This window comes from Siphateles boraxobius, unplaced genomic scaffold, assembly GCF_051911475.1.
Source record: "Siphateles boraxobius isolate OS27281-9 unplaced genomic scaffold, OSU_SipBor_1 1, whole genome shotgun sequence".
Taxonomy (NCBI): domain Eukaryota; kingdom Metazoa; phylum Chordata; class Actinopteri; order Cypriniformes; family Leuciscidae; genus Siphateles; species Siphateles boraxobius.
In genome coordinates, this window is record NW_027508699.1 from 21,349,308 (window position 1) to 21,375,353 (window position 26,046).

Sequence of the window (26,046 nt, forward strand, 5' to 3'; positions counted from 1 at the left end):
GAACCACGTACTGAGTTTTCAACCTTGCCTGTCTGTGAACCACGTACTGAGTTTTCAACCTTACCTGTCTGTGAACCACGTACTGAGTTTTCAATAAATATTGTTACTTGCAATTGCTTCCGTAGTAATTACGTTACAGATTTAAGGTTTAACTATCCTTGTGGGAGCATTTGGTCCAAAATGCAGGTAAAAACTGACCCACACATATTGTCCTGCTTTACTTACACATACTTACTATTAAATAATGCTTGTTTACAGTGAATATTCTAAATAAAAATATCTAAAATTTCCATGAAATCATTATGCAGTTTGAAAAGTAGGCCTATCTAGTTTCCAAAATCAAACAAAATGCTTTCAATTTTCTTTTTAAAGTTGCACACTTAACCCTATAAAGTCGGACATACACAATAATAATTTTTCTTTGTTAAATAGACTTTATTTAGACAAAAAAAAAGCATTTGTTACATTAAGTTTCGTATCATATTTTGATACATCAGTTTTTTAGTATGATATAGTGAGAAAACGAAGCTCACATTCAGAGGCCAAACTGCTGAAATATGCAATTTGGTAAATTTGTTTATATTGCCAAAAAAGAAAGTAAGATGAAACTGATATTTCTAAAATCACTGTTGACTTTTATAACAGTGTGAATACTTACATAAATTGGATGTAAATATCAGTTGACACAGTATGTCTCCCAATAATAGGCTATGTCTTAGTGAGATGATATGAAAATGCATAATTGTATGATCAAAAGCTCTGTAGTTTTCATTTCATTATATCAAAACATATAATGAAATGCAATTCAATAGAGAGATAAAGTAAACATTCATCAAAAGCCTGGACATTTATTTTAAATGATGTATGGATAATCAAGTAAATTAAGTTGATTCAGTCCAGTATATTTTAATCTTGAATAGAGAAATATTAAAAATAGAGAAATATTAAATACGCAAAGAGACACACCATAATCTGAAGGTAGACTTTTTTAGATTTACACTAAAAGGCTCTTTACTTGTTAATGAACTATCAATCAGAGCCAGAAGGCATGTCGAGTGTGTGACAGGTTTTTCAGCAAAAGAACAGGTTGCAAATATATTGGCCTTAGAAATGCATAAGCCTTTCAAATCTGATATAGGCTTTATAAGGTTAAGGTTGAAGGACATGACTAGAGTCACTGCAGACTGTGTGCAAATTCAAATGTATTCTGCGAGTTAGGTTGAGGAATACAGGTGGAGAAGCCCTTTAATGCTCCTAATGTATGATGTGAAACAACTCTGAGATCTGAGGCAGACCACAAGAGACGGCACTGTAGACTCCACAGAGGACCCTGACACAAGACTTCTACAGCCCTTCAGCATTCATTGTCCTCACTTTGGAGAGGTTTGTTTGCTTTCCTTTAGCGTGTAATAACAGCCAGAGAGTAGACTCCCATGAATAGCCTATTATTTGTCTTGATGCTCATTATAAATCTTCACAAACAGCTAAGGGAACGGGTTTTATTGCAAGATGTATCACTACTAATGTTGCCATAAGCTCTTAACGTTCGTACAAAAGTTTTCAGCAGGATCGTTTGAGATAAGAAAGTTCAGCACAGGACCGATCGGCGATCGCTCCCAAATACATGCTTGCCGACTAAAAATGCTGTCCCATCTGATGTGATGTCAATCTGCGCGTCTTAAAACCGTGAAGCAACAGCAGATCCAGGCAAACTAAAACATTAAAGAAAATGACAAGTAAGCATATTTATCCAAAGTTGATGGCTATTTAAAAGTTGTATTCTGGCTAAATTATTTCGCGTCCAACAATAAACTGCTAACGTTGTAACTTTTTTTGTTCAAAATTAACAACATTTAAATAATCAGTCAATACACCACATCTTTCTTCTAAAACGTGTTTTTGCCCTGATTTACTAGGGTAAGCCCGTTATAAGCGTTTCTATTTCAAAGAGCGGGATGCTTTTCGCGCGAAATTGCGTATACGTCACTCATCAGTGTGTGTCTCGAAAAGTTGCCCCCGGATGTGGGAGTAGCAAAGGTATTGTCATGAGCACGCTACGTCTCGAACCTCTGGGGAATCACCTGTTTACAACGCCAAAAAGAGGAGCTTTCTGTTTGCAAGGGATTTTAAATGTTGTAAAAAACACGCGGAGATGGCATTTTCATTAGGCTACTCAACAAGTAAGGTATTGTATTCAACTGATAAATGGCCATATCAGAGTTCATTGTAAAGCATTGTCTGTGAAGGTGTCATTTCATTATGGTTGTTGCTGAGCTGTGCTGGAATTTGAGGAAGAATGAGTGGGTACAGTAATGTCTTCAGCTAGTCATCCTTTCCATACCTCTCAAACGCCTAGTAGTGAGAGGCTGAGTTCGAAATCGCCCCAATATCTCATTCATCATTCCCTAGAATCCCTACATTATTCCACTAATATAGTCCACCTGATGGAGTGAATAAAAAAAGTGAGTAAATTCGACACTGAGTGTGCCTGAAGGGCTTAGCATAGTCTGCTTGCTGTTTGTCTGCTTGCATAGTCTGCTTGCTGTTTAATAATAATTTGAAACTTAGCAAACTGTCAGCTCCAGTAGTATACTGAAAATATTTATATTGAATTCTCTCATGGAAACTAGCATGTTTCAACCATTTAATATCCAATCAAAAATGTATTTATAACTGTATATTACGCTGTAGCCACATTGGACCAGTGGTTTGGAAAATGGATGGATGGATTATTCAGATGAGGGCGCCATCTTGTGGTGATGAGACGCAAGAATTCATTCGGCACGACCCTCGCAGTGCATCATGGGTATTCTCTAGCTGTTGAATACATCAGTTGTACATTTTGGGATTAAATGAGTGCACTCGATAATGTCCACTATGGTTTCATTCACTACGACAAATCACTTTCCCATTAAAAAGTGCTCTAATTAAAGGGTTACTTCACCCAAAAATTAAAATTCTGTCATTAAGTACTCACTTTCATGTCATTCCAAACCCGTGAGACCTTTGTTCATCTTCGGAACACAAATTAAGATATTTTTGATGAAATCTGAGAGCTTTCTGTCCCTCCATTTACAGCAACGTCATTGCAACTTTCAAGGCCTAGAAAGGTAGTAAAAAGATTGTTAAAATAGTCCATGTAACTACAGTGGTTCAACCTTAATATTATGAAGCGACGAGAATACTTTTTGTGCGCAAAACCCCCCCAAAGTAACGACATTTTTAAACAATAGCTTCTGGGTCATCACACACATGACCAGCGTCGGCTCGTTCTGATGTAGAACCAAGAAGCACTGAACTGTTTACACTACATCAACAGCATAGGAGAATGACGGGGAAGAGAAGAGATTGTTGAATAATGTCGTTATTTTGTTTTTTTTTGCGCACAAAAAGTATTCTCATCGGTTCATAATATAAAGGTTGAACCAATGTAGTTACATGGATTATTTTAACAATGTTTTTACTACCTCTCTGGGCATGGAAAGTTGCAATGAGGTTGCTGTCAATGGAGGGACAGAAAGCTCTCAGATTTCATCAAAAATATCTTTGTGTTCTGAAGATGAACGAATGTCTTACGGGTTGGGAACTACAATAGGGTGAGTAATTAATGACAGAATTACATTTTTTTGGGTGAATTAACCCTTTAAAGATTAACTGAACTGAAATTTGAAAAAAATTGATATAACAGATGTATTTTATTTATTCCCATTGGTACAATTATTAAAATGGCAGAATTTGTTAAAAGGGATAAAATGTTATGTTGAAAATATTGTTGTTGTTACACGGGCGCCGCAATGTTGGATTTCAACATTCAACTACGTCACTGGCATGGTAGCTACTCCATTGCCAACCAACACTAGCAGAGCTAGCTTCTCTCTACCCCCTGCCTTGTCAACAAAATTATTCTAGTCGTGATTTCTAGTGTTTAATCCTAGGTACGAGAGACAGATGTGTTGAAAACGTCAATGAGTACATGAAGCGTCTGACATCAAATGTTTTTTTTTAGCTACAAGTCCAACGCATACTAGAATCCTTGATATTCAGCTGAGGGGAAAAGATGTAACGTTAACGTTAGTTCACAGCACAGGATGGGAACGGAATCTTATTCATCCTTCCCAAATGCCCCCTCGCCCAAAGAGTGAACTGCCGGTACGCTGTTAACCTTAACAGTCTGAGAAAAGGATATAAGTTAGCTAGCCCAGTCGCCAATTCGTAAAATACACTGTTACATACCAGCTACTTATGGGGCGCTCCAGCGTCTCAGCTCGGACATCCCTTAGAGATAGCATAGCCACACTCAACACGTCTCTCTCACCGCACAGCATCTGAAATGAACGGTGCATGGTGATGCATTTTCGCCAATCAATAAATGTTCCAGGTTGACCTCTCTTCAACAGATCGACTCCGATGCAGTGTCCATGCTCCGGCAGCGCCCGCGCCCACACACTTTCCCCCAAACGATCCTGTACTGTATGTGGAGCCTGAAACTGGTCGTCCTCCATGTGGTGGTAGTCAGATACTACTGGCCTGTCCCTCACATGCTCAAATGCTTAACTCATGCCATTAAAATTACTCATTTTCGTGTGTGTATATAGGACTTGCAGCTGTTGCCTATATACCTTCGCGGGTCCTACCAGGCCAGTGACGTCATCGAAATTGCCAGCGTAACAAATGCAATTTTTGTGCTGCTTAAAAAAAAGCTATATTGATATTTTTAGTTACATTTTTTCAATGTAAATTAGTAATTACTTTTAATTGTCATAAACAACATGTTATCAACGTTGATTTTTTTCAGTTCAGTTCATCTTTAAGAGTATAGGGGGATATTTCGGACACAGACACTGTTTAATGAGCAGTAGGATAACCATATTGATCTGCACAGTCATGTAGAGCTGAAGCACAACCAAAACAATGTTCTTCTGCAAATTGCATTCAGTTTGTTTTTTTTAACCACTAGGGGGACAAATAGTTGCATAGACCTTTAAATGAATCATTCAAATAACTGATTCATTCAAAACACTGATTCATTAATGAGCAAAAACAACACTAATGTTTGTCCTACGGAGACGCCCATATCGCTTTGCTTTCCTATGGTAATACTTTAACTGGTGGGGCATGTAAGTTACTATGAAGAACACAAATGTGATACCTTTCTTATTGCTTGCACAGATTGCTGGTCCACTACAAGAAGAGGGGATTGTCCGTTTTAACAGCTCTTTTTTTTATCCCTTCCCTGCCTGCAACCGCCTACTCTCGTCTACTTTCAAGGTGAGTAGCTTGACATTTCAAATACTTGACACTAGGGGTGGGAATCTCTAGGCACCTCATGATTCGATTTGATTACAATTCAGAGGGCTGTGATGCTAAAACGATTATCGATGCATCTTTTTAGTGTGTGACTACTTTATACTTTTAAAGCAAAAGATGTATATGACCCATAAAGAATTTTTAATAAAACAAATGGAAGGGATTTGACAAGTTAACTGTAAGGTTACATTTACCAGCATATGTCCCAACATTGCAAAGAACCAACAGGAAAAGAAATGTGTGCCTTTACTAGCAGCATACTTGTAGTCAATGAATACAAACTTCAGCATATTCTGAATCTCTAACATAAAATAATAGACTTCTAACACCAACATCCTCCTGTTATGTGCAATGAGCAATATAATCCTTAAGACAAAAAATAAATAAACATTTTGCTGTAGCAAAATCACAAACGGCTTTCATACAAAAATATATAATTATGTACCAGCAGCTCTCATACAGTACAAAAATAATGCATATTCTGAATAATTGGTAACATACAAAGCTGCTCTTATACACAAATACATAATAAAGAGTAGAGGTATGACTTGTTACTGTATACCACAATCAAAAACAGCTTATACAAAAATAAGTAAATGAACATCTGCAGAGAGCACAGTCAAAATGTTACTTTTTGTGACTGGCATTGCACTGATACACACTGTGACTGTGGAGGACAGTACAGTAAACCCTACGTATACGCATATCGTATAACAGATCTGTTTACAGCATATTGATTTGAACAAAAGAATACAGAAAGCAGCTCTCACACAAAAATAGAAAAAATGCCACAATGAAATTATGCAAATGTTCCATATGTTAGCTTTCAAAAAAGAGGGTGCCGACCATTCGGATTTCGCGCTCAACCATCATGCGTCTCTGTTATGCGCACGCCACAGACTGTCCGGGCGCTGCAGTTCCGCGCTTCAGAGTTCCCCCTTTTGCGTTCCGTCAATATTACGTTATTAGAAATCTTTTTTTTACTTTTATTTTTTAGTTTAAAACTAATCCATTTATGTCTTGTAGCAATGCCAAACTATTGTATTGCTTTGGAGATATGGCTTATGAACCTTCAGCAACTAATACAGTTTTATGATGTAATTAATTTTTTTCCTTGTTACTTTTCATATAATATTTTTTTATATTGACAAGTACTGTATGTGAAAAATTTACTACTTATTATAAGACTCTTTATGTATGGTTCTCTTGTAAGTACATGATTTTGCCCGATTGACCTGTCAAGCAACAGATTGCTAATTGTCGACACTTCAATGTTCAGTTTGTCTACATACAGCACATGCTATGCTACATGTGCATATACACAGAGTAACCTGTCAAAACAATAGCATCTTAATAACCTGTTAAAATAGTGTTTCATGCTTTCAAACTTCAGTCCTTTTTTCACGCAGCATTTTATACTTTGGATACAGATATGCAAGCATGCAATCCATATTAAAATACTGTTGTTTTTTTTTACTAAACCTGATGCAAATATTTTACATTTGCCTGCGCACACATATCGACTCTGAACGAGTTATGAGTTTCTACACTCTATGTAAGTGACATTCAACCATTTAAATAAAATACTGGCTTTTGCCCCTTTTAATTTTTGCATTCTCACAGATCTCTCCTGTGATGGAAGGATAGTGTTTGCAGATGTGTCATAGAGTTCGTATTATCCCAGTTATCTTTGTGACATTTTAGGGATGAAAGAGGTCCTGCTGTAGACTTTAATAACAGAAGGATATATCTGCTTCAACAGTTCTGCCTCAATCAGAAATGCAGACCAATTTTTAATTTTTTTCAAGTTATTGGGTTGGAGTCTTGTGAGCTAAGATGAAAAAATAAACATGATTTAGAATTCAATGATTTAGTTTAATTTTGTGAAAACCAGACTGAGATGTTTGCAGGGACACATTGATTTGACTTATGCCAAGGTCAAGGGTATTCTGAACTTTCTTTCCTGTTTACTTTCTGAGGTTAGGGGCAGGAAAATGTGTTACTGTAGCTTGAGTAAAATCTAATTTACTCATTTAATAACAGATGGCTGCATTTTGATGGCTCATACTATACAATGAGCTGTAACCTTATACAATGAGCTGTAACCTTAGCAATATTTAGTGCCTAAAACATGAAGCTGGTTAAGAATCGTGGAAGCACTTTATTTTGATGGACCCCTTTTAACATTTTGTTGACTATATAAGTAATCTTGCAACTACATGTCAACTATTAGAGTATTAGCATATTTTCTGCTTAATATCTGCTAACTCTTAATTGTGATGGTCCTCCAACAGACATTCTAAGGGTGTATTCACACCTGTCTTGTATGGTTTGATTGAATCGAACTCAAGTTCGTTTCCCCCTTGTTGAGGATCTTTTGGGCAGGTGTGAATACAGCAATCGCGCTCGGGTGCGGACCAAACAACCGTCTGGTTCCAAATGAACTCTGTTACGGTTTGAATTTCTGTACAATGAATGGATGACCTTAACACATGTGTGGTTTTGTTTACAAATTTCCATGCAAAATTACTTATAGTCAACAGAATGTGTTGAAGGGACCATAAAAATAAGTGAAACCATAATCGAATATCCTCATAATTGAAGTAATTGATCAATTTAATATTTTGGTTGCTGTGGCACACAAAATTAACTTCATGTTAATTTCTTAAGTATTCTGAAAATACACTTTCAGTTTTGATTATAGGATCCCATTTATTAAAAATGTTTGCCTGGTGAAAAAAAAACAAAGCATAACTTAAGACACAGCTAACATTAAACACATTGATATTGTTGGAGTGATGTTCTGTAAGATGATACATTTGGACTATTTTTATTACCATAGTGTCAGAACCTATTTTTAAATCTGTGTGCCATTGACTGGTGCATAACATTGTGGAGCTCTTTTGTACAATCAATATCCTCTGCCCCTTTGAAAATGTGGAGCGTTTTGTTGTTGTTCCTTTAAGACACCCATATACTGTAAATGCTCTCTTCACATGCTGAAGACCACATTGAGGTGCTTAACTGACAAGCTTTTTTGCATTGTGACAGGTCACATTCACAAAACAGTCCATACTTCTGCACAAACTATACTGTAGTCAGACTGAATTTATCAGGGACCTGCTTGGTTTTTTCTAACTTTATGGAGGAGATACACATGGCTAGAAACAGCATAAGGTTTGAGAGACTTTCTCACATTTTACTTTTATTTTTTGTTAAGGAATAATAGCATATATTCGGACTGCTCCATTTTGCCCCACTGTGACTGGAAAAGCCAAGTTTCCACACACCAAATAGGTGTTGTAAATATTTAGTTGTTTATGTGTAATAGTTTAAGTGAATGCTCTTGTTTCACTCAAGAGGAAGGTTTGAGTTCTAAAAGTTAAAGTAAACTTGTTTAAATGGAAAGCAGAATAGGATTCCTCATATGGCCCATTTAACTTTAAATTTAATGCATATATCTAAATTTATTAAACCTTTAATAGGCCTCTAAACCATTTGATATATATATATATATATATATATATATATATATATATATATATATATATATATATATATATGAAAACACCATCTGTACAATTCAGGATGTTGTTCAATGAATTTAATTTTTTACTATTTATCATTACAGTTTACAAAGCAACCCCTTTTTCATTTTACGATGTAGACAGCAGTAAAATTACTCATTACATTCTGGGGTTTTTTTGTCCTGCTTTGCTTTAAAGGTGCAATGTGTAAAAATTTTGAGTATCTATTAACATAAATGCAATATGACATCCATAACTATGTTTTCAGTGGTGTATAAAGAACTTACTTAATAAAGGTCGACATATTGTGACGTCATGTTTCTATCGTAGCCGAACGCGAACAAACAGCGCAACAGAGCACGTTTCATCACTACCTTGAATGAGAAGCAGCAGAAAGCTAGAAGCTAGCCATAAACACCGTGAGTAGTGACTTTTCCCTTGTCAGTGGTGTAAAATATGTAGTTGGATTGTTTCATGTAACTTAGTTCTTCTCCCTCGCTGTGTTATGACTTTGATTAGTACTCTTGTCATTGACCGTAAAACAACTTTACAGGAATCACCAACCCGTCGAACGCGGTCGACAAGTCGATCTTGGAAGTATTTTAAGTCGATCGCGAAAGGGTTTTCAAAATCAGAGAAAAAAAGCCTATTGTGTGTAGTAAGTGGTGTCTAGGGGATGCGGAGGCGCGCGTGCTGTTACAATCATGCCATTTTTGCCGCGCGCACCTTTGGGCTTTTGTGGACGCGTCGAGTTTAAACAAGGCTTTACGCTTTAACCAGCTCAGCCACAGTAACAGCTCATATTTAGCCAGCTAAACTTTTACTACCCTGTCAGAAAAAAATATATAGTTGCATAGTTTCATGTGTTTCTTCTCCCTCACTTTATTATGGGTTTGCTATGTGGGGGGAAATGTGCTGTTTACGTTTGTGAGACAATCAGCTGATTACTATTATTATATTATATATTAAGACCCTTGATCCTCACCTGACTATGGCTTTGTAAACTTTATCCATGGTGTGGTTTATAATGGATTGTGATACAGAAACAGTGACAATGTTACACACTCTTGGCTTACGCTAGCTAGGCTATTCTCTGCTGTCTAAGACGACGATATGTTTGTACCATGTTAGACACCGTAGCTTCTTCGAAAGGGAGGGGTGAGCAGTGGGCTGAGCCCTCAGTGCAACTCGCAGTGCAACAAGCTAGATGTCGCTAAAAATCACACGCACCTTTAATGTAAGAATTTTTTCTTCGTTTTGCATGGTGTTCCCATAGCGTAACGCTATAGGAGAGACCTCTCGAAAGGGAACGACTCGGTTACTAACGTAACCTCGGTTCCCTGAGAGGAGGGAACGAGTATTGCGTAAGCTGCCGTGCTTGTGCTTGGTTAGTTCGCTTCAGTCGTTTTAACCTAAAGAACTCTCATGACGGGGCGCCCAATATATAGCTCTTGGCCACGCCCATCTTGGCGGGCTCTGACGCGCGCGGGCGCGAGGCGCGCTCATTGGTCGCGCATTCAGAGTTGCCCCGTCATTGGTTCGAGCAAGTTGCCGCAGCACAGCCAATGACCGAGCTCCTTCGATCATTGCTGTCTGCTGTGCAGCTGCAATGCGTTTTACATAAAGACTTCAATATTCTCGAGAAAAGGAGTTTTCCCATAGCGTAAGCTACCTACGCAATACTCGTTCCCTCCTCTCAGGGAACCGAGGTTACGTTAGTAACCGAGTCGTTTTCCTTTTTAAAAGTAATAATCACATTGTTAGTGTTTGGTAAGATACCGTTGCAACCATAGTATTTTGTAAAGGAAGACACTTGATGAAAAAGTTAAAGGTTTGTATATAATTTAGTTTTTTACACAATTATACTCTTGGGCAAGTCTGATTTCTCTACATAAACATTTACAAAGATTAGCAAATGACCTGTTTTCATTATAAGACAAGCCTTTTATTTCAATTTAAATTAATTAAATCAATGCATTTAACTATTAATGGACATCTCAACTGTTTGCTGATCATAAAAAGACTCTTGAGTAAGTAAAAAAGTCTCGAAGAACTACAAAATGTTATTTTGTTTAATTATTTATTCAACCGTCAATGTAACTCGTGTCGCCGGAAGTCGCCAGCACTCCATTGAGATGAATGGAATCATGTCGCTTTGTTGCTGCGTGTCGCTGGCGGTGTGAACGGGGCTTGAGGCACACATGACGCTCGTGATGTTTTAAGCCTATATATGAGGACATAAATGCATGAATTTCATCTACACAGAAGGCAGCATTTTAGCTTGATTTAAGAAAAACTATCGTCATAACACAGAGTCTACACGGCATCCCGTCAAATTAAAAGTTCACCTTTGAAGAAAGTTTTGCTTAAATCATAACATTTTAAATAATTAGTTATTACAATTTAATTAAACCATTGAAATGGAATCAAAAAAAAAGAAAAGAAACAGAATTTGGTAAAAAAAAGAAAATAAAAAAAATAATAATAATATTTTATAGTGCCCTAAAAATTGTATTCATTTAAAAAAAAAAAGATAAACTATTGTTAAATTGTATACGTTATATGATTTAAATTAATTAGACATTCTTTTTGATTACTAAAATTTAATTTAACCATTAAAATGTGAGTCCAAAAAAATTCAAACGGAAAAAAACAGAATACAGAAAAAATAAAACGGAAAAAAATACTCGTTCCCTCCTCTCAGGGAACCGAGGTTACGTTAGTAACCGAGTCGTTTTCCTTTTTAAAAGTAATAATCACATTGTTAGTGTTTGGTAAGATACCGTTGCAACCATAGTATATTACCATAGTGAATTTGGAATGTGGGAAAAAATAAAACGGATTTCATCATAAGGCCCTAAACCAGTTTGCATTGCATTTGCATGCATTGCCCCCACCTTCTGCTCCGGATGGTGACATCACCAATCTCAATCGATCTCAATCCTTGGGCTGACACGTGAGAAATTTACTTAATGGAAAGATGCACACACTCTCGAGACCTGGTTTTGTTATAGTTTTATATAGTTATGGTTTTGTTATTTATTTATTGTTGCCAAATTGGTTTGGAACAGTTGAATAAACAATTGAACTGACAAATTATCTGTTTGACTGACTGTTTTATTGATCACTGAGGTAGCATTGACTTGGAATGAGGTTGGTTCAATATGAAAATGAAATTTTTTAAAAAATAGCTTAGATGTAGTAAACTACTTTTGCCATATTGCTGTAGCTTAGTTTGCTACACTTCCCAGGGTGGTTGCTTCAGTGTAGTGAAGCTACATTTAATGTAGAGTAACTGCTGACTTAGCTCACTACATTTTCCAAGTAGCTTGTCCAATACTGTATATGTGATCTCTCAGAGAACCAGTGGGATTACATTGCATATTATTTTATTACAGGCCTATGTGCTACTTCAAGTCATATTTACAGCTCAGAAATATCAATGGGAATATGTTCTGTCATATGGCAGGCTTGCTAGTAAATATTGAAATGACTGCTCCATTATGCTTGTTTCCTGGAATAAACACAATAAGATTATCCAGCATAAATATGGATTTCATGTCTCCGGGATTTGAAACTCACAGCAAAGTACCTGTGTGTCAAATGCTTTTGACAGCAAGAGTTATGTGTTGCCAGATATTAAAATGAATGAATACTTCACAGCTCCACTGGCTGTGTTTAGCCATGGGGGGAAATTAATTTGAACATGAAATCTGAAAGAGACTTCAGTTTATTTCTTGTCTTGTTAAAAATGAATAGATAAACTAAATGGCAAAAAATACAAATTAATGTTTTGGCATTTCTGGTGTGGTCTTGAAATGTATATATATATATTTTTTGTAGTAGTGAAAAAAATCTTAGGGATTAATTTTTTTACTTATAAAACAACAAAGAGAATATAGCAATCACAAATTTATACTGATTTCACGAAGCTTTTTGCTGTTTAATAGCTGGAAAACCAAAAATACGCTTTGAAGCCTGCCTGTGATTTTGCAATTTCACTTTTCTCTGGTTTGGTGCACTTCTAGTTGCATGTCCTCCTACTGACATCCTGGGGGAACATATAGCCTCTGTAATTGATTCACTTGTTAATGCTGACGCTTAGAGACAAACAGGAGCTCTTGCGGACGTCCTTGTTCAAGCTGGAAACAATTTAGGACTTCTAACACTATGTGTCCCACACCCTTGCAGTAGGGGAAGCGACTTGGTATTGATATACCTTCCCTCTCATTGAAGCCAGGGAGATGGAGAAAAATCAACAGCAGTGGGCCTATGGGAGAAACTTTTGAAGCAAGATTAATGTACCCCATGTTCACAATCCCTGTTAAGTCCAGTCCTGTTGCTCCATAGATCGGTAATTATCTTGTATTGAAAGCTTGTGGATTGCAATGCTTAATGTAGTCATGGAAGTCTTCTCACAGCTGAACTGAATGCTCTTCACCAGGTCACAATAGGGTCATTTCATGTCAAATCAACCAAATTTTGGAAAGTTCTCCTGCTCAAATTTTTTATTTTGTTATTATTTTTTTCTGAAGAAAGACACACATAAATATCGATAAAGCTAGGCCTAAATTATTAAATGTCATGGATGTATATTTACTGAGAACCCCACTATTTTGTAGATGGGGGTGTAAGCCCGACTCGATTGGCCCAATGGAGGCACATCCGATCAGTGGGTGAAGATCTCTGCGCGAGTGCACATTGCCATCTTTCCGCTTGCCAAAGTAATTTGATTAAATTAAATATATTTTCTCATATGTATTAACTCGTTATTTCATCTGACTCCATAAATGAAAAAGGTTTAAAGATATCTGTACATCATCATTAAGTGTGAGCGAGTGTTTGACTATTCTTTTTAACTCTTTACTGAAATTAATGTCGGAGTCGATTAGAATAAAATCAAATGTTTACAATTTATTATGTCAGGTACATGTATCACGCCAATTGCATAATCAGTTCAAAGATAATAGATACAAACATCAAATACTCTGAAATAAAGAGAGAAGATGCAATACCTTGACATTATAAAATACATGATGTGAAGTGTTTTTTACACTTCACTTCCCATCACGGGCTAGTCTGGGTTACAGAATCGCACCAGCCTCTTGTTGCATTTCATTATATAGACAGATCAAGACAGAAACCTCATTTCAAATGTAAACATGAGTTCACAGTGGGAATTCAAATTAATCACCGCACCAGACTTACTGGGGGCAGACGTTGATTTACATGGAACCATTTGCTAACAATGGGAATTTGATTTGAGTTTAAGACCCTTTGCCTGGAAGACACACCCTCCTATATATGTGGATCATCTCTATACTCTTAAATACCTCATTACCTTTTGGTTTACTTTGACTTTTTTACAAGTCGCACTGAGACATTTCAAATGATATCAAACATGTTGTGCTATCTTCTAGTTCTTGCAGTTTCTCCAGTCTTATAGGGGTCAAAATGACAAATTTGGGTCCAGATTACAGAGGGGAAAAATGATTTTAGAAAGATGGCAGCATCTTTATTTTATTTTTGCACAGATATTGGTAGATCTATTTGTAAAATATGTTTACTTTAGCAATCTGTGTTGCAATGCATTATATGCCAACGGTGACAGTTCAAAAAAGGGAAAACACTTCTTGTGTTTTTTTGACCGAAGTTTGCATGCCTGTAACTCAAGACGTATTACAGATATCTTAATATCTTTTTATATTTTGGTTTTTTACAAACATTTATTTTGGTATCTTCATTTTAAAGGCCCTATATAGTTCAGTACCAGTGCCTTAATGCTGCTCCATGAGTAAATTGTACAAATTGTCAGTCCCCAAAAACCAAATGTGGGTTACTTTGCATACAGTGTATACTTTTTTCTTTTAAAGAACAATATCTGAACAACAAATAATGTTACTAGAAATGTATCTCGTTTTATTTCTATCAAAACAATTGCATACAACATGCCCCTCTGAGTGCCAAAAATCCACTGAAATGGTCAAGTTGAGGGACATTTACTTACTCTCAAAAGTGTGCTTATAATAATCTATATTTGAATCAGTTTCATGGATATTTGGAAGAAGGGATTTTGTTAATTTTAACAATTTCTGAAACTACAAAGAGTTAAAATATGCAGTATCATAACTACATGTTAGCACATTGACATCCCAATACCTACTGTATTGACAGATTCCAAAAGAAAAGTTTCATTGGAACAATTATATTAAAATATCTTTAACACTTCCTGTCTTGATCGATTGCTCCTGTCTGCCTTGCTGCTGGTCTGCGTCTGTAAGCTCTGTATAGTTTTCTGTTTGAATCTCTATTTACTAACATTCCTTGCTCTTTTTATTTGCTAAATGTAACTTATTCATCAACCTATATTAGATATGGTCTAATATTGCCTATTACATTAATATGACATTGCTAGCTTTTATCTAAATCATTATTGTTAGCACAACACGCTAGTATCTCGCTAGCCTGTTAACCTGCCATCCGTGCTTGCAGTCTTTTTTTCCCCCACATCTACGAGTCTATCAAGCAACTAAGGTAAGTAGAATCAGTCAACAAACACGGTTAGTAATGTCTTCTGTTATTGTCACTTGCACTTCGTGTCACATGTATAGTATAGCATTCTCTGCCAAAATTGAAGGATTTACATCTGATAAATGCAGGGAGATAGTCAGGCTGACGGAGAAGATTTCAGAACTAGAGACACGCATCCAAACTTTAATAGAGGATAGTAAGAGTGCAAGGGCTTTAGATACTGCTTTGGATGCGACTATTTTAGTGAACTTGTTCGCTTCCAGCCGTGCAGCAGGGCAATTGGGTGACCATGAGAAGCTGTAGTCGCGGGACAAAACACAGCTCTTCCGTTCCAATAACAACATTAAACATGTTCTCCCCTCTCTGTAAAACACCCACTGAGAATCCTGTTGAATGTGCCCTAGTTATTGCCGATTCTATTACACGGAACGTGAAAATAGAGACACCAGCAACCATAGTCACATGTTTGCCAGGATCCAGAGCACCTGACATCAAAGCAAAATTAAAAGTGCTGGCCCGTAAATTCTATAAGATTATTATTCACGTCGGCACTAATGATGATCGACTTCGCCAGTCAGGGATCATCAAAATTAACGTTAAAGAGGTGTGTGAACTCGCAAGTACGATGTCAGGCACTGTAATTTGCTCTGGCCCCCTTCCTGTTCACAGGAGTGATTAGATACTTAGTAGACTGTTCTCACTCAATGGCTGGCTTTCTGAGCGGTGTCCACAAAATAATATAGAATTCATAGAAAATTGGAAAAGTTTTTGGGGCAGACCTGACCTGTTGAAAAGAGATGGTATTCATTCCTCCTGGGATGGTGCTGCTCTTCTCTCTAGTAATATGGCATGTAGTCTTAGAGCTCAAACATGAGAGTCTGGGGCTCAGGTCAGGAAGCAGACAGACTGGCTAAACTGACCGTCTGCTAACTGGCTCACGTCACTGAGGTCAGATAAATCCCATCACATAGAGACTCTTTCATCTAGATATCATCATATACAGTAGAGACTGTGTCTGTTCCCCGAATTAGGACATCCAAAAATTCCCAAACACATTTAAGGGTAAAAATTGAATTGATGTCCAACAAATAAAAAGCAGATAAAGGCCTAATACGGACGAACAAATGATAAAGCTTGGGTTGCTGAATATTCGATCCCTTACTTCAAAAGCACTTATTGTCAATGATATGATTACATATTATAACCTAGATGTGCTGTGTTTGACAGAAACCTGGCTAAAACCAGACGGTTACATTACTTAACATGAGCCTCGTCTGAAAGGCAAAAATGGAGGTGTTGCTGTAATTTATGGTAATATCTTCAGAATTACTGAAAAGTCTAAGTTTTAAATAATTCTTTTGAAGTGTTGGTGCTCACTATCTAGTGTAAATGATATATCACATTTGAGATTTGTGCTGGCTACTGTATACAGGCCACCAGGGTACCATACAAACTTTATCAAAGAATTTGCAGATTTTCTATCAAAGTCCTATTTGTTGGTGATTTTAATATACATGTAGATATCGAAAAAGATGCATTGGGATTGGCATTTAAAGACATTCTGAACTCTATTGGAGTTAGACAACACGTTTCAGGACCTACCCATTGTTGTAATCATACTCTAGATCTAATATTATCGCATGGAATCAATGTTGATGTTGTTTAAATTCTACAGCAGAGTGATGGTATCTCAGATCATTATCTAGTCTTGTGTATACTTCATTTAGCTAAGGCTGCAAAGTCGACTCCGTGTTACAAATATGTTAGACCTATCACTTCTGCCACTAAAGATCGCTTTATTAATAATATTCCATATCTGTTTCATCACCTCAGCATCCCAGATAGCTTAGAAGAACTCAATATTGCAACAGAAACTTTTGACTCTCTCTTTTCCAGAACTTTAGACACAGTTGCTCCTTTGCCCTTAAAGAAGATTAAAGAAAATAGTCAAACGCCGTGGTACAACGAGCACACTCAGGCTCTTAAAAGAACAGCCAGAAAAATGGAGCGCAACTGGAAGAAAACAAAACTAGAGTTTTTTTTTTCACATTTCATGGAAAGAGAGCACGATTGCGTACAAAGAGGCCTTAAAAGCTGCTAGATCTGCTTATTTTTCAACCCTATTAGAAGAAAATAAACTAAACCCTAGGTATTTATTTGAAACAGTGGCTAAATTAACAAAAAATAAAGCTTCAACCCCAGGGGTTTCCAAGCAGCACAGCAGTAATGACTTTGTGAACTTCTTTACTTACAAGATTGATAATATCAGGGAGAAAATTATAACTATGCAACCGTCTACTACAGTATCGCACCAGGCCGTGCATTGTTGCCTCCCTCAGGAAAAATTTGATTCATTCATTGCTATAGGAGAGGAAGAATTTTCTAAACTCGTTAAATCATCTAAATCGACAACATGTATGTTAGACTCTATACCGGCTAAGCTATTGAAAGAGATGCTTGCAGAGGTCATAGATCCTCTTCTTAATATCATTAATTTATCTTTGTCATTAGGATATGTACCAAAAACTTTTAAGTTGGCTATGATTAAACCGCTTGTTATAAAACTCAACTTGATCCTACATAATTAGTCAATTACAGGCCGATCTCGAATCTACCTTTTCTGTCAAAGATACTAGAAAAGGCAGTATCCTCACAACTATGTTCCTTTTTAGAAAGAAATGGTATCTGCGAGGATTTTCAGTCAGGATTTAGACCGTACCAAAGTACTGAGTCAGCTCTCATCAGAGTCACAAATTATTTGCTCTTTGCTTGCTTCTCTCTATTAGTGTTACTCGATCTTAGTGCTGCATTTGATACCATTGACCACAACATTCTGAAAATTATGTTGGTATTAGTGGAATTGCATTACCATGGTTTAAATCATACTTATCTGACCGTTATCAGTTTGTAGCAGTAAATGAAGAGATGTCTTATCGATCAAAAGTTCAGTATGGCGTACCACAAGGTACCACTCTGTACTAGGACTGTTGCTGTTCACTCTGTACATGCTACCCTTGGGAGATATTATTAGGAAGCATGGGATTAGTTTTCACTGTTATGCTGATACCCAGCTATACCCAGCTCTATATTTCTTCACGCCCTGACAAAACTTACCAATTCACAAAATTAACGGAATGCATAGCTGATATTAAAAAAATGGATGACTAGTAATTTCCTACTACTTAATTCTGAAAAAACAGAGATTCTAATTATTGGACAAAAAACCTCCTCACATACTAACCTAAAATACTGTCTATCAGTTGATGGCTGCTCTGTCAAGTTTTCGTCATCTGTTAGGAACCTGGGTGTGCTCTTTGATACCAATCTTTCATTTGAAAGTCACGTGTCTAGTATCTGTAAAAGCGCATTTTAAAAAACATATCTAAATTACGTCATACAACAACAACAACAACAACAACAACATTTATTTATAAAGCACCTTTAAACACAATATAGATTGATCCAAAGTGCTGTACATAGTACAAAGCAGGTCTACACTATAAAAAAAAAGACAATTACAGGTTTCCAAAAGCTAACCGAATAAAAATGCATTTTAAGAGTAGATTTAAAAATGTCCAATGAAGGAGCAGACTGTCACAGTCTTCGTCTGCACCAGTCTGTCTTAGGCTGCACTACACTCCCCAGAATCCTCCTTGTCTCCACACCTGAACTCACTCCCTCACTTATCAGCCTGTTCATCGTCATCATCATCATCCATGTCACCTGTCTTCACCTTGTTATGTTTGATTTGTGCTTGTATTTAGCTTGCTTCTGTTCAGTCTGTCCTTGTCGGTTGTTAGTTGTGTTAAGTCTGTGTGTTCCTGCCTGTCATCCTGCCTACCTGTCTGTACCTGTGAGTGATATATTAGTGAACTGTTTGAATTGGAGCCTTTTGACTCAGCAGTCTTCTTCAACCTGCTTCTATACCAAATTAAAGTTATTATTATTAACACCGTGACAGAACAACCGACCAAAACAAAGAAGAATGAGCTGGAAACTCGCTGGACAGATCGCGACGATCGCTCAGGACAGCCGCGATCTGTTCGAGTACACTGAGGCCTTTTTTCATCTCGCCGCCACCAGCGGCTTGGACGACGAGAGGATCAAGGCATGTTATCGGTTGGGGGCTAATGCGGTCGATCTGAGGGAACTTCCAGATCTTTCTGGTCTGGACTGGAGAGAGGCACTCTCCACCTGTCTTGAAAGCTTCATCCGATGGCACGCCGTATCCCAACCAGATCTTCATGTCAGGAAGTATGATCATATTAGCCCGGTTCTTTTAACACTGCATTGGCTCCCTATTAAACATCGTATACATTTTAAAATCTTGCTGATTACTTACAAAGCACTATAGCTCCCCAGTACTTGAGCGAGTTCTTAACGCATTATAGTCCGTCACGTCTATTGCAATCTCAAATTTCCGGCCAGTTTATAATACCTAGAATATCAAAATCGACTGCTGTCGGTAAATCCTTTTCCTATGTAGCACCAAAACTTTGGAACAGTCTTTCTAACATTGTCCGGGAAGCAGACACACTCTGTCAGTTCAAATCTAGACTAAAATTACATCTTTGACCTAGCATATAGAGGGCTGCATTGGGATTGAGTCCCGCCGGGTCCTGCCGGGCGGTTTGAACTTTGCTGCGGGCGGGAATAGGCGGCTAAAAAAAACCCTGCGGGATCGGGAGGTAGCCTAGTGGAGAATGAGATGTCGATAAATGACGTGGAAAAGAACCTCAAACGAGGTATTTACAGCACAAAACGTAAGCAAGGCAAGTCTGACATTTGGAGAAGTTTCTCAATTGTTTGTGACAAAGATGGAAAGGAACTGCACTTTGTTCATTGTGACAGATGTACATAGGATATACATATAGTGACATTGACAATTGATGTATTATCACTAGTGCTGTCAAACGATTAAAATATTTAATCGCGATTAATCGCATTAATGTCATAGTTAACTCGCGATTAATCGCATTTAATCGCACATTTTTATCTATTCTAAATGTCTCTTGATTTCTTTTTGTCCCATTATTTTTTCTCATTTTAATGCTCTTATCAACATGGAAAAGTGGATCGGCTTGCTTTGTGCAAATGTTTTTTATTGAAAACAACATTGGCATATATTGTGTTCAATTTCACACTAAAACATTCTTACTTGGAGCAAATAATCTCTCACACAATGTAACACTGTCCATCAATAAAAGGGTGAAAGAAATACTGACGAGGTCCTGATATTGACGAGGGGGCGGAGAATTTGCATCAGCTGTGTGTGTGTGTGTGTGTGTGTGTGTGTGTGTGTTTGGCCATCATCAAGTGGTATTTCAGACTGGACGTGCTGCGATGATGATAGCTCAGTTCACAACGACAAAACACACAGATCACTTTGGTCTCGTCAATGGAACCATTTGGCAACTTGTTAAAAGTAAACGTTCCATTCAGAATCTTATTGGCATCCATTTCGGTGTCTCGCGCTCGTCATCCACTCAAAACTGGACGTTTTGAACGTTCCTATAACATTCAGAAATAACGTTTTTATAACTTAATGGGAACGTTATGAAAACGTTCTTATAACCTAAAATTGTTAGCTGGGGAAGAGGAGAGATTCGCGATTGCACTGAACACGTTTTAAGTGCAGGCACATATTGTCCTAGCGAGCCCAGAGAAAATTCTAACAAGAGCAGCGTGTATCTGAGAGCGCGCGACTCGAGCAGAGAGATTCGTGCTCGGCACATTATATTCCACGCGCGAGCAGAGAGATTCGCGCTCGCGCATCCGGCTCGCAAGCCCAAACAAGTGTGTGCGGCGTGCCTGTTGTTTTGTTTCCGGTCTAGCTAGATCCGCTTGCGCTTTCAAAACGTCCATGCCGTGTCCTATTGCAAAAGCATGTGAAAAAAAAACTACAAAGTTTGCTAGGCCAAAAAGACCGTTAATCGCGCGATAAAAAAATTAACGCCGTTAAAATGGGTTTGCGTTAACGCCGTTAATAACGCGTTTAACTGACAGCCCTAATTATCACCGATTCCGACTTGTCAATTACAGCGATTGTTTTTGAATGTTTTGTATACTGTATTTTCTTGTGGTAGGCTATATTTGTTTCTCTCTCGGGGTGTTGTTTTGCTTTTCGGCATCATATTTGCTGTGATAGGTCCACAACAGTGCGTTTTTACCTGTCCTTTTCATTATTAAAATTATTGTAGAAAGATGTAGACAGTGGTCGCCTGCATTAAATTCACAGTTGTTGAGATTTTTCCAGAAAACGACGGCTCATTCATTTAAGAAAGAAGTTGAAGAGGGACCCTCAAAAGATCTGCAATCATGTATTTATTTAAATCTATTTATCTAAATGTATTAGAAGATGTAGAAGAATAGCTAGAAAAACAGCAAATAAATAAAAAATAAATAAATACATCAATTAAATAAAAATACATTTAGATAAATAGATTTAAATAAATACAAATACATGATTGTATTTGATCCTAAGATACGACTATCTTTTAATGATCAGTGCGTCAGATGCAGGCCAGGGAAACGAAACAAACAACCCCATGAAGCTCTTTAATAACAGCAATACAAATACGTGTTTTTTCCTGCGGGACGGGAGAAGACGAAAAATCAATGCATCTCTATTATTGTGTGGGAATAAATTCTAACCAGTTTTGCGGGTGCGGGCGGGAGTGGACATACATATTGCGAGAGCGGGCGGGAGTGTAACACATACGTTGTGGGCGGTAATGGTCAGAAATTCGGTGCATCTCGACAACTAACCAAAAACTGGTTATAGTTAATTGCATAGATCACGTTTTACAGGCAGGTAAAATTTAGCTCAACTGTAAATCAATATTCAATCACAACGGATTATAATTAAATATTAATGTGTCAATTAGGTCTATCTGGCTTCCTCTGAGGCCATCCCTGTGAATTGATGTGATCTTGTGGTTTGCTTGTCCACCAAGCTCATCACGCGAACATTATCAATTCTCATACAGGAATAATTTCGGAGACAGGAAAGATAATTTCTGGCCAGGAATTTAGCCTTCCTGTTTTGCACGATAGCCTAGTTAACTTATTACAGCTCGTAGCTAAATCGGACACTTTAGTGACTTGGACATGAGCAAAAGAGATGAATCAATCACTGAATATAAAGGAATTTAATAAAGGCAGAACTACGTATACAGTTTCTAACGTTACATGGGATATATGTATATACAGACACATAACGAACGAAACACTGACAGATTGAAAGTGAAAGAAACATGTGAGTGAGAGAGAGAGAGAGAAGCTTGGAGAGAAGCTTGGAGATCCGTACGGATCACAGCTTGGTAAATTCACCCAGACAGTAAACTTTTCAAGAGACAACACGGAAAACACAATCTGTAATGCTCTAAAAGCTCGATAAGATCGATACTTGCACAGAACCCTGGTGTGGCTGCTTCGAAGGCCTGTGGATGCGTGTTTCCGTCTGTCTCCTCACGTGGTCTGCGGAGGCTGTCCCAGGCGCGTGCTTCGAACGAAGGTTTGAAGGTCTGACGTGAATTACCGAAGAAACAATTCAGGCTAAGTTAATTTACCCGTCCGGGGCAATGAACGAAGTCGAAAGGAAAAACAAAACTTAAACAAACAAAGGAAAAAGATCCCCGAAAGGGAATCACACGAGGAGTTACATCTTGTGAGGTAAGGGGGTAAAGAGGGTAAGAGAGTAAGAGCGAGAGGGGGAGCTCGGTGTGTCTCTTTAAAGACATTTCGGTTCACGCCCCTTCTGGTGTGAAGGCACCAATCAGCTGGGAGAAAAGTGCCCGCGGAAGATTTCTCTTTGTCTTGTTAGAATGCGTGTCTAATTAAATTATGACCTGCGTTAGGAATTGTCATTTCTACTGCAGAGAATGATCATACCTTTTACGGTGTGTTCATACATACAGGTCCTTCTCAAAAAATTAGCATATTGTGATAAAGTTCATTATTTTCCATAATGTAATGATACAAATTAAACTTTCATATATTTTAGATTCATTGCACACCAACTGAAATATTTCAGGTCTTTTATTGTTTTAATACTGATGATTTTGGCATACAGCTCATAAAAACCCAAATTTCCTGTCTCAAAAAATTCGCATATCATGAAAAGGGTCTCTAAACGAGCTATTAATCTAATCATCTGAATCAACTAATTAACTCTAAACACCAGCAAAAGATTCCTGAGGCTTTTAAAAACTCCCAGCCTGTTTCATTACTCAAAACCGCAATCATGGGTAAGACACCCGACCTGACTGCTGTCCAGAAGGCCATCATTGACACCCTCAAGCAAGAGGGTAAGACACAGAAAGAAATTTCTGAACAAATAGGCTGTTCCCAGAGTGCTGTATCAAGGCACCTCAGTGGGAAGTCTGTGGGAAGGAAAAAGTGGGGCAAAAACGCTGCACAACGAGAAGAGGTGACCGGACCCTGAGGAAGATTGTGGAGAAGGACCGATTCCAGACCTTGGGGGACCTGCGGAGAAAGTGGACTGAGTCTGGAGTAGAAACATCCAGAGCCACCGTGCACAGGCGTGTGCAGGAAATGGGCTACAGGTGCCGCATTCCTCAGGTCAAGCCACTTTTGAACCAGAAACAGCGGCAGAAGCGCCTGACCTGGGCTACAGAGAAGCAGCACTGGACTTCAGCAAAAGAAAAGTTTGTTTAAAACAAAATATAAAATGATATTAAGATATCTTTTATACTTCTTGAGTTACAGACATGCATATTTCAGGCAAGTGCTTTTCCCCATCTCTGAAGTGTCACTGTTTGCATATAATGCCACATTGTTTAAAGCTGCAATCAGCAAGTCTGGCAGACTGGGGGACTAATTTTGAATGTTTACAGCTCTCATGCCCCTCCCCCACTACCACCGAGCACCCTCCCATCGAGTTTGTGCTCGTCAGTGCGTGTACTGTATATTGTAACCATAGACTGTAAAAAAAGATGGACGACGCCCCTTCGTTCTCTTCCATTGGCGAAAAGTGAAGCCCCCATTGTCCCGATATGGTGCTGACATCTTTAGACTTGAGTCTGCGCAGTTGCGATTTCATGACCAGACATGCGCAGTAGTGAGCAGGAACTAAAGCCGCGAAATCAACGTCCCGCTCTGGTCCTGCCCTCACTCTCGCTGAATCAATCGTAAGCACACGCCTCTGCTCCAGAACAAACCATTATGTTGGTGTGAAATAATTAATTATAGAAATTTAGATATTAAATGTAAAGCTCCAATCTCCTCAGTCCTCCAAAGATCACGAAAAAAAGTCTGTTGGTGCTTCAGTGACTACTTTGCTCAGAGAACCTGTCAATCACATCTGTCAATCATGTACGCCACAGCACAACTTATTTTAAAAACAAACACTTGAAATTACATCAGAGTGATGAAAACTACAGTAAATGACAGAAAACATCTTTGGAAAAAAGATATGTGAAGTGTAATTTAATTGTTTAGTTGGTCTCACGTCCCATTGAATAACATGGGGAGGCGGGGTTTATGAGCTATACTAGGACCGGTCACCGGGGGGCGATAGAAACGCTTTGGCTTCACTTTTCAGGGCTTGTGCGGCACGCTTGATTGTAACGTGCGCGAGGGGGAGGGGGGATCTGTGGCGTCTGCACGAACTGTGATTGGGAGTCGTATCTCACACAGCCCTGCGCTGATTGGACCAGAAGAACCGGGAGTGGTAGATTTTTGCAAAACAAATAACAGGCTCTAGGTGCAGGTAGAAGCGAGGGTTTTATGTTGTTCTGCCGGAGCTTAGTGTCGGTTTCAGTGAGTGAATATGATCAAAAATCTTGCCGACTGCAGCTTTAAGTACACTTATTTTACTAATAGATATACCAATCTTTGTGTAAAAATAAAATAATGATGCTGCCATCTTTCTAAAGTCATTTTTACCCCCCTGTAATTTGGCTCCAAATCTCATGTGAAAATTGTCACGACCCCCCACGACAACATAATGGATAACTTAGTAAATATACATCCATTACATTTAATATTTTAGCTTTCTTTTTCAATTATGTATTTCTTTCACCAGAAAAAAAAGGATCAAAATATATTTTTTTTTAGCAGAGGACCTCTGGTTGTGTTGACACGGAATGACCCAACATATCTCACATTTGACCTGCTGCAATTTTTTACTAGTCATTTTTACTAGTTATTTGAAGTGAAATCAATGTACATTTAAAAAAAAAAGTATACTGTTGCCGTGTTGCATAATAATGTTGTAAAAATTGTATTATGTCCAGACCAGACTGGGCACTCAAACAAACAGTTTACGCTTCTCTGTCGTTTCACCTTTAAAAACTATTTCGCTCAAAATGTGCGTGTCATGTAAATTTATGATTATTAGATTATCTTGCGCCATTCTGCCCATGTCGTCTGCAACAGTTGGCTTCCGGAAGCAAGTCTCATTAATTTTCTCAATAAGGAAATTTATTTTTAATGATAGCTTTAACATTTGTAGATTTACCTATTATGAGCTATAGATGATATGTGCTTTTGTGTTAAGCCTGAATTATTGTGTTTAGCAGTAGAATTCCTGGTGAAAAATTAGCTTCTGCAAAGAAAGGTCTACCAATCAGGAAATCATAGCGAGCAAATCATTGCAAAACCACCCCCTTTCAAAGCACTGTGAATGAAGTAATCTCCCTAGGCTCTCAAAATACTT

General features: G+C 37.9%; 1 protein-coding gene across 2 annotated transcripts in view; it reads left to right on the forward strand.

Annotated features, from left to right (window-relative positions):
• The first annotated feature begins 1,229 nt into the window (after positions 1-1,229).
• cdh7a (cadherin 7a) overlaps positions 1,230-26,046 on the forward strand; it is a 128,632-nt gene continuing 103,815 nt past the window's right edge. The window contains exons 1-2 of one of the 2 annotated variants that reach the window (XM_077228597.1): positions 1,230-1,383; positions 5,170-5,268. The gene's annotated coding sequence lies outside the window, so the exon portion shown is untranslated. Of the gene's footprint in view, positions 1,384-2,691; positions 2,807-5,169; positions 5,269-26,046 lie in introns of those variants that run through there. The other variant, XM_077228607.1, reaches the window with a different exon arrangement.